Source organism: Monodelphis domestica, chromosome 3, assembly GCF_027887165.1.
Source record: "Monodelphis domestica isolate mMonDom1 chromosome 3, mMonDom1.pri, whole genome shotgun sequence".
NCBI classification, from domain to species: Eukaryota; Metazoa; Chordata; class Mammalia; order Didelphimorphia; family Didelphidae; genus Monodelphis; species Monodelphis domestica.
Window position 1 is genome coordinate 241,672,118 of NC_077229.1, and position 10,136 is coordinate 241,682,253.

Genomic DNA, 10,136 nt, shown 5'->3' on the forward strand with positions numbered 1-10,136 from the left:
TTGTTATTTTGTCTTTGAATCTCCAGTATGTGGCACAATGCCTTGCACAGAGTAGATATTTGATAATTTTCAAAATTAAAAAAAATAACCAGATTCTTCTGAGAAAATGAATCTGGTCTCAAATGGTTTATGCTATCAGTCATTAAATCTTTACTGTGACTGAAGCAGCTGATCAAATTGTTTTCCCACAAGTAATCCATGAATTATAAATAGTTTAAAGCCCAGATTTTGTTGTTCAGACATTTTTCAGTTGCATTTGACTCTTTGTGACCCCATTTAAAGTTTTCTTGGCAAAGATATTGAGGTAGTTTGCCATTTCCTTCTTCAGCTCATTTTACAGATGAGGAAACTGAGGCAAATGGGATTAAATGACTTGCCCACAGTCATACATCTAGTAAGTGTCTAAGGCCAGATTTGCACTCAGGAAGCTGAGTCTTCCTCACCAAGGCTGGCACTCTATCTACTGCAATACCTAGATTTAGGGAAAGGGATAAATTTAGAGCAAGAAGTGCTCAGAAGTTGGTAATATGAGTAGTATTGATCTCCTAGAGGAACTTTAGACAGCCAATGTATCTAAGAAACAGTAAAGAGTAAAATCAGGAGGTGACCACATATATAGAAAGGAAAGAGAGAAGGTGCTAGAGAAATTCTTAATTTCCTTTGCCATTTTGCCTAAAGCTTTAATGGCAGCAACTGGACAATGCTATTGCTTTCCCCTAATCTGTTTTAATTTAATAAACAGCCTATTCTTTTACTGAAGAGATTTATCCATAATGTATATGATTAAAATATGAAGGTTCTTTCCCCCCTTCCACTGGTTACTAATGCTGCCTGAAAGCCTTAACAAATTTTCATTTGCTTCTAAAAATGAAAATGGAAACATGGTATCTGGAATATTTTTGTAACCCTGGACTTAGTGTTTCCATATTTCTCTTGGTATATATTCAAAGTAACAATATGTGGGGAATATTTCTGCATATGCTCAAATTACGTACAGTGATATTTATGGAAATAATCAGCATAATTTGGAACTATGCACAATAGTAGCTTTTATGTTTTGTTGCATTAATCAATCTACTCTCAACTTCTATCTCTAAAACAATAACAGAATGCTAATTTATCTCCTGAATATGCTTTATAAGTCTTTTGATTGGTCCTAGACTAGGGTTTAATAAACATTTGTTCAGTTGATTAGCACCTGAAGATATAAGTTGCAGTTTTTATAGTACTTTCAAGTTCTTAGCTATAACATGCAGAAAATGGAAGAATTTGGAAAAATTTAAAAATTTTGGCAAGTAATAGATTATGTTGATTGTCTAAGGATCACCCTAAGTACCAAGATTTTCATTATGAGGTGATAATTTTATCTTTTGTCCATGATAACACATGAAACAGATAAAAATATAAAATGGGTCCTACAGAATCCAATCCTGATTGGTATCATTCAGATGTGGATATTAAATGTGGATAAATAATTTGTTTGAACCATTGAGGAGATCTTCAGTAATATGCTATAAGTGTGTCAATCTGACTCCCTGAAAAGATTGTACACACTTTAAAATGTAATCTGTATTATTAACATCTTAACCATTACTTTAAAAAATCCTGTCAATCAACAAAACAATAAATCAAGCCCTGATTTGTAGGTTTTATGATTTCAATTCTCACATAAAAATTTTAACAATCAGATCTCAAGGCTGTTAAGAGTTGGCTTCAGCACATCCCTGACACACCTAATATTTTAAACATTTGTAAACTCTTTCAAGAAGCCTTGCCCCAAATCTGAAACTATTTAACTTTTACAATGTCCTGCAATTGAGACTTCTTCAGAATACAGTCTAATACTTTGGAACTGAATAAGAATTACTTTTTTTCTTGCAGCAAAACAAGTATTCTAGAATCAAATAACTTATGTGTTAGAAGACCAATTCATTGACAAGAGAGATTCTCATAATTGAAATTCTCTGTTTGTAATGAAACAGACAGGATCATTTAAGTTTAAGAAAGGAAAGAATTACCCTTCTACAAATATATAATTACTACTGAATTCAATATATTTTTGATGGACATCTTTTCAATGGAAAGCAACACTACCTTATTACTCAATGTGAAATAATGTAAACCAGAGTTGAAAAGCTAAAGTGGAGATAGCCACACAGATGTAGTGCCTAGGGTTTGATCATAAGGTTGCATAATAAAAAGTGACACTAGGTGAACTGTAGACATTGCTGTGAAAAAACTTACTTGAATCTATTATTTCCCCAGGGCCTCCAGGCAAGTCATTTTCATTTGTCTTTTTCTAATAAATTTAGGTTAGTTTTTGTGTTTCCATCCCTAGAAATCTGGATGTTGTGAAGGATAACAAACTAATCAATATTGCCAAAAACAAAGCAATATTTTATAAATTTGAAATGCAATATCTTTATAAATTAAGTTCTTTAGCATCATAGGAAGATCATACTAATATGACTTTTTAGATTTGACAACAAATAATCCAGAATTGCTCTTAGACATATTCTTCAGAAGTCAACCTATTTTATAAAATAATTTTAACTTTTTATCATTATTCAATAACCCTTTGGTGACCATTTTCTGCATTTGAGTACCACCATATGTCACAAGCAGATTATTATCAATAAAATTCAGTCTTTCATTCCTAATGCCACAATTTAAATTCCTTCCTATTTATTGAAATCTTTGTAGCTTTATATGTTTCACTATTGGTATGAAAAATATAAGTGAACACATATTATTAAATCTTTGCTCATTGCAAACAAAAAAAAGATGTATTTAGCTACCTATTCGAATTTATCCTCTAGTAGTTATCAAATTGATCTTCCTAAAGTTCAGGCTTGACCATGTCATACCTTCATATTCAAGAAATTCCAATGTATTCCTTCATAATATGTTCCCTCTCCACTTTTCCAGTCTTTTTATACCTTATTCCCCTCCATAAATTCTGTGTCCCAGTGAATTTGCCTCCTTGCTATTTTTTACACGTGACACTCCATCTCCCAGTTCTGTGATTTTTCACTGGCTATCTCCTATGCCTGGAATTCTCTCCCAACTCATCTCCACTTCTTACTTTCTTTCAGGTCCCAGATAAAATATTATCTTCTGTAAGAGATCTTTCCAAGGCCTCCTTAATGTTACTAACTTTCTTCTAACATGATCTATGGTATATGGCTAATACTCTCAGCTTCATGTCTTCTGCAAAATGCTGTCTGTACACAGTTTGCATGTTATCTCCTCCATTAGATCACGAGCAAGGACTGTTTCTGGTTTTTGTTTCCCCAGTACTTACCTGTCACCTAATAAATTGTACTTAATAAATTATTATTGATTTGATTCAATTTAGATGTACAGCCTGATTCTTCTCTTTGTTTACTGAGACAGGCTCTCAAGAACTTGTCTCCTCAAAGGATGTGTGTGTTTTAAAATGGCTCTGAACCCTGGGAGACTACATCTCCCAGGACTCTCTATCTCAGTTTCCTCAGACACATCCCATTTCCTTTGTGGAAGGCGTCTGAGAAAGTATGAAAGAAGAGAGAAGGTGTGGGGGGGGAGGGGTTGGCATCCTTTTGGCACCTTTTCCTGAGAAAGAGCCTTTGGTCCCTGCACAGCTGCTGGAGATCAAATTTTCTCTAGCTTTCCCAAACCTTTCTTTTTCTACCCCAAATAAACCTATCTAACTATCTCTAGAGTCTGACTTCATTTAATTTAATTCCCTAGCCTAGTTATATTATAGTTAAGAAAGCTTGGTCAATTTCCCTACTGGGGCTGGGGTGACCCAGCTACCTTCCTTTCCCTTTCCCTACAATTTTTCCATCCACAGATATATAGTTTTCCATATTATCTTGATTATGGACTTCCCAATACTTCATATTATAAATCTTTTAATATTATCTCCTGTGTGAATATAATAGTATTTCATATTATCTATAGCCAGGGAGAGAGGATAATGGTCAAAGGCTAACAGCCAGTCTCCCTGCCTCCAATGATCATGAGATTCCCATACCTAATCCCATATCTGGTTATCATTTATGTCCTCATAACCTTAATTAACATTAGTTGAAAGAACTATGGCATCAACAATTCATAGAATTACAAAATTCAAAAGGATCTTAAATATCATCTAGTACAACATGTACCATTGTAAGATAATTTTAGTGTTTTGACTTAAATCTAAATAATTGGTCACCAGGAATGATTTCCAAATAATAAAATACCCAAGTCAGTTGGGAATTATGGAGATTTTAATTAATATAGAGAGAAGGAATTAAGGAAAAGAGAGAGAGAGAGAGAGAGAGAGAGAGAGAGAGAGAGAGAGAGAGAGAGAGTGTTAATTGGCTCAGGCTGAGCCAGGCAGTAGTTAAAGGCCTTGGTCAAAGTGGCCTTCCTGAGTCTAAAAGGAAAGAGAGTCAGTCTTATCACTCACCACCAGACCATCTCCAAGGAAGCTCCAGTCCTCCACTGAACTAAATCTCCTGAACTGAGTTCAGAATCCAATTCCACTCAGAACTGAATTGCCTGAACTGACTTTTTAGCCTTCTTTTAAAGAAATTTTCTCTTATATCACCTCCCCTAAATTTTCATGCCTACCAAAAAAGCAGACACTTTTTTCCAGGACTGCCCATTCTTAGTTCTCACCACTCTTTAGTTCTCACCTTTCTGGTTAGATTTTATCTTCTGAGTACTTCACACTTCTTTGTTAAGCTTGCCTTTTGTGAGTTACTTGACCTTTTTGTGATTAATTTAACCTTTATAGGTACTTAACACCCTTTTGTATTAGATCTAAAAATAGACTTAGCTTAAAGTTCTAGCTTCACTATAAGGTATGATTTAAGTACCTTCATTGTTCAATCAGGAGTTTACAACTTTATCTTCCCCTAAAGTATGTCTAAGTATGGATGGATTAATATAAAGTTCACAAGACCTTCCTGATTCTTGTTAGACCAACTATCTCCATTGTTACAATAAGGAAATAGCTAAATCAAATCTTCTAAAGTACAGTCTAAGTAGTTTTTAAGATTCACACCATCTCTACAATATTCTTAAGAAGTGACAAAGTTAGGTGGAAAACGTGAGTGCAGATCCCACTTCAGACATTTACAAGATGTATGACACTTGTGAAGTTGCTTAATTTCTCTAAGTCTGTTTCCTCACCTGTAAAATGGATGCAATAATAGTGCCTATGTCATAGGATTGTGGTGACGTTCAAATGAGATAACATATGCAAAATGTTTTGCAAATCTCAAAGTAAATGTTATTACTATTAATTGGTCCTGCAGCCTCCACTTGAAGACCTATGATGATAGAGAGCTCATTACTTTCTAGGGCAGCTCAATATAATTTTCCAATTGCTCTAATCAATTAGAGAGATTTTCCTTATGCGGTTCTAAATTCTATTGCCTTTTAATTTCCACCTACTAATCATGGTGCATATTACATATTACAAACTTTCAAATCTATAAAGGCAACAAACATTTACCTTAAATATTTTCTTTTCCATATTAAATATACCTAGTTCTTTCAATCATTCCTCATATGAACTACTTCTGAATTCTTTCTTTTTTAAGACATTCCAGCTGGTCAGCATCCTGTCTAAAACATGGCAGGTAGAAAAGGATATTCTGACCAGGATAGAATATAATAAACTTCTCTCCTCCCTGGTTCTGAGTACTCTATTTCTAGTAATCCAGTCATAAGAGCTCATTTGCTTTATTGGCTATCATATCATATTGCTGACACATACTGAGCTAGTAATAGACTAAAATCTCTAGTTATTTTTTTCTACAGAAATTATTTTTAGTCACATCTCCCACATCTTGGACTTATATAGTTGAGATTTTTTAAATCCAAATCTAGGATCCTACATATATTCCTATTAAGATTCATCTTGCTAGTTTCATTCCTTTATTCTGGTCTATTAAGATTATTCCGGGTCCTCATTACATCATATAATATATTAACTATCATTTCCAGTATCATGTCATTTGCAAAATTAATAAGATAACTATAGGCCAAGACAAAGGTCAAAAGTATCACTATTGAAAGGTATACACTAAAATATTCCTTGTTTTTAAAAAGATTTTGGCTTATTATTTGAAATAGCAATCTATAATGGTTCTGAGGGAAAAAAAAGATTTGGACCCAGAATTTTTCTATGATCCTTTCAAATTCTAAAATTCGGTAGTTAATTTTCTAAATTAACATTAATCCATTTACTATGTACTATGTACAATCTAGGTTTGGGGATAGAACCAGAGATAATTAAACCCTTGGGTGATTCCTTATCAATTCTCAAGTATCCTATTAAATGCCCACTATGTGCCAGACATTCCTCCTCAACATATATAAGTAGTCCAGCAAACACATTCACACATTTGCCAAATAGAAAAATACATGTCACTTTCTGCATTTTATGCTCATCATCTCTGTCAGGAGGTAAGTGATGTGATTCATTCTGATCATTGTGGATTCACAGTTTTTTATTGTATTAATCAGAGTTCTAGCATCCTTCAAAACTGTTTTTCTCAATAATGTTATAACTGTATAAATCGTTTTAGTTTTTCTCTACATCAGTTCATAAAGGGCCTCCCAGTTTCCTTTAAATTCCTCTCATTTTTCATACTCTTTGATCCAACAATACCATTACTAAGTCTGTTTATCCCAAAGAGATCTACTTGTACAAAAATATTTATAGCAGCCCTTTTTTTGTGGTGGTAACGAATTGGAACCTGAAGAGATGTCCATCAATTGGGGAATGGCTGAACAAATTATGGTATGATTGTGATGGAATGCTATTGTGCCATAAGAATTGACCAACAGGGTAATCACAAAAAAACCTGGAAACACTTATTTGAAGTGATGCAAAGCAAAGTGAGAGCAGAACCAAGAAAATGTTGTATACAAAGTAACAGCAATAATGTACTGTGATTGACTTAACTATTATCAGCAATGCAAAGATCCAAGACAACTCCAAGGGACTGAAAAAGAAAGAATATCCACCACTATAAAAAGAGCTGATGGGATCTGAATGCAGATTAAGCAAATAATTTTAAATTTTATTTCCTTTATGAATGTTTTTTTATGTGTTGAATGTCTTCTTTCACAATGTGATGAACGTGAAAATATTACACTTTTCTCATTAAAAGCCATTTATTAGTGGGGAAAATGAATTTTAAAAATAAAATTAGAATAGACTGAATGTGTTAGATTGCTTGACTATATCATGTATCTTGTGCACAGAGATGCACACTCTTGGATGTGTGAAGATTACGTTTAACTCTCCCCTGATTGTAAAAATGAAATTAATTCACTCTCCCCTGATTGTGAAGATTAAATTGTATCCCCTGCCTATTTTTAGATTTAATTACCAAAAGTGTAAACACCCTACTTAAAAGTTGAGTGGGGAGATCTGCCCACTTTTAGATTTAATCACCAAAGGTGCAAACACCCCATTCACACTTGAGTGGGGGAGGTCTGTGACCCATATGTGCAATAGTGGGTGATGAATCAGAATCAACTGGTTGCCTCCTAGGCAGTCCTAAGCAAGGCTTTAGACTATGATTTGTCCATGTAAAAAGTGGAGGAAGGCACAGGAAGTGAAGCAAAAAAAAAGTGTTTTTAAAAGGGAGTTACAACTTCCTGAAGGAGAGCTACTGACAGTTCTTTCTCTAGAGTAGAGGCTTCTGCCAACTGGACCTGAGACATGGTGAGTGAAAGTCTGACTCCCTTAATATTGGATTTTCTGAAGAGACTAGCCTCAGGAGAGACTTCCCCAGGTCCTCTTCCTTGCAGAAGCCTAAGAACTCTCCCTGCCTGGGTTGAGCCAGGGGCCGGAAGTAAATTACTTAGTACTTAAGCTAGATATCTTACTCTATCCTCTCTCTGCTTTTCTTTCACTCTTTCTATATTTTGTAAATAAATCTCTTTGGAATCAATATAAATTCCTGGCAACCCTATTTTAAATATAACCCAGTTCAATCCTTTTGTATAAATAATAATCACCTTTTCCCCCCTTACAGATGCAAATAAGCATTACTCTTTTACATCTTTTAGGGTTTTTGCCTCAACATCAGCCTCTGTCAAATACTCAAAATATGGAAGGATTCCATGATAGCATATGTATAACCTATATCATATTACCTGCTATCCCAGGAAGAGAGTAAGAAAGGAGAATGAGAATAAAGATTATAAAACAGCAGAAAAGGATTAAAAATAAATAAAACCCTTACCTTCCACCTTAGAATCAATACTATATATTAGTTCCAAGGTAGAAGAGCAGTAAGGGCTAGGCAATGAGAGTTAAGTGACTTGCCCAGAGTCACACAGCTGGGAAGTGTCTGTGGTCAGATTCGAACCTAGGACCTCCTGTCTCTAGGCCTGGCTCTCAATCCACTGAGCTACCCAGCTGGTCCCAGAAAATGATTATTAAAAATTGTATCTATGTGTAATTGGGAAAAATATAGTAAACATTTTAAAATTCTTCTATCATTTTTAATGGTACAATAATCCATCATAGTCATATGCCACAATTATTCAACAATTACCCAATAGAAAGATTGCCTCTTAGCTCCTCATTTTTGACTACTAGAAAAATTGTTGCTATAAATTGCTATATATTCATATATATGCATTCCTTTCCATTTTCTTTTATTTCTTTGAATTATATAAGTGCAACAGTAGTATAGCTAGGTCAAATGATATGCACAATTTGGTAACTTTCTTGTCATAGCTCCAAATTGTCTTACAGAATAGTTGGACTAATTCACCACTATACCAACAATTCACCAGTGTGCTTGTCTCCTACATCCTCTCCAACATTTGTCATTTTCCTCTCTGTCATCTTTGTAAATGTGATAGAGATGAGGTAAAACCTCAGAGTTGCTTTGATTTCCATTTTTCTAATTATTATCGACTTAGATCATTGTTTTCATATGATTGCTGATAGCTTGGATTTCTTCCTTTGAAAACATTCTCTTCACATCTTTTAATTATTTATTTGTCTTCAGAGGAATGGTTCTTAATTTTATGAATTTGAATTCATATATATCTTAGAAATATGACCTATGTCAGAGATGCTTATTCCAATTTTTTCCCATTTGTTTCCTTTTTAATTTTTACATTAATTTTTTTCTATAAAACTTTTAAATTGTGTATATTCAAAATTGACCATTTTATCTTGTATGATCCTTTCTGTTACTTATTTAGTTATAAACGCATCCCTTAACCATAGGTCAGAAAGATAATTTCTTCCTCTAATTTCTTCATGATGAGAGTTCCAAACAAGAATGACTATCAGTCCATGAAGGTGAATACCCATCTTTTTAGCCTCTTGAAAGTGCTATTAAAAGTTGTGTGGGTTTTTTTTTTTAGCTAAAGGAGGAATTGTAGATTTAAAAAAAATTAATTTTATACTCCTGGCACAATGTAATGTATAATGTTTCCCCTTCAGAAATCAGCAAAAGAATATAAATAGAACTTCTTTGATGAAACCCAGAAGCTTGGCATGTTTCTTCAAGGGAGGTCAGCCTGCTATTTCATTTTCATAGGAAGAAATACAAGTGCCATGCCTATAAATTTCAGTCTCCATGCAGAACTCAACCCCAGTTATAGCTCTGCTTAATTCCATTCATATGAGGCTTTCATAGGAAGTATGCCTTATAGTAGTCACACTTGGCAAGATAAAGCACTGTGCAAAAAAGTACAATTTCGTTTGGGCCACACTTGTTTAGAATAGTTAAAATAACTAAAAAGATCAAAATGTCAATGATATATATGTATATATATATATATATAAATGTATATGTATATACATTTATATATATATATATATATATATATATATATATATATATATATATATATATATATCCCAGTTGAATTGCTCCTTGGCTACAGGAGCAGGGAAGAAGGGAAGGAGGGAAAGAATATGAATCATGTAACCATTGAAAAATATTCTAAAATAAATAAATAAAAAACAAAAATATCAAAATCAGTACTTAGGTTATACCAGTTTAGGAAAGGCCATAGGAAGTGTGGCTATAGATATATAACAATGTAGATATGTAAGTAAGTAAGCTAGTGTGAATCATTTTTTCAAGTGTTCTAGAGAAGGAGATTATATGGAA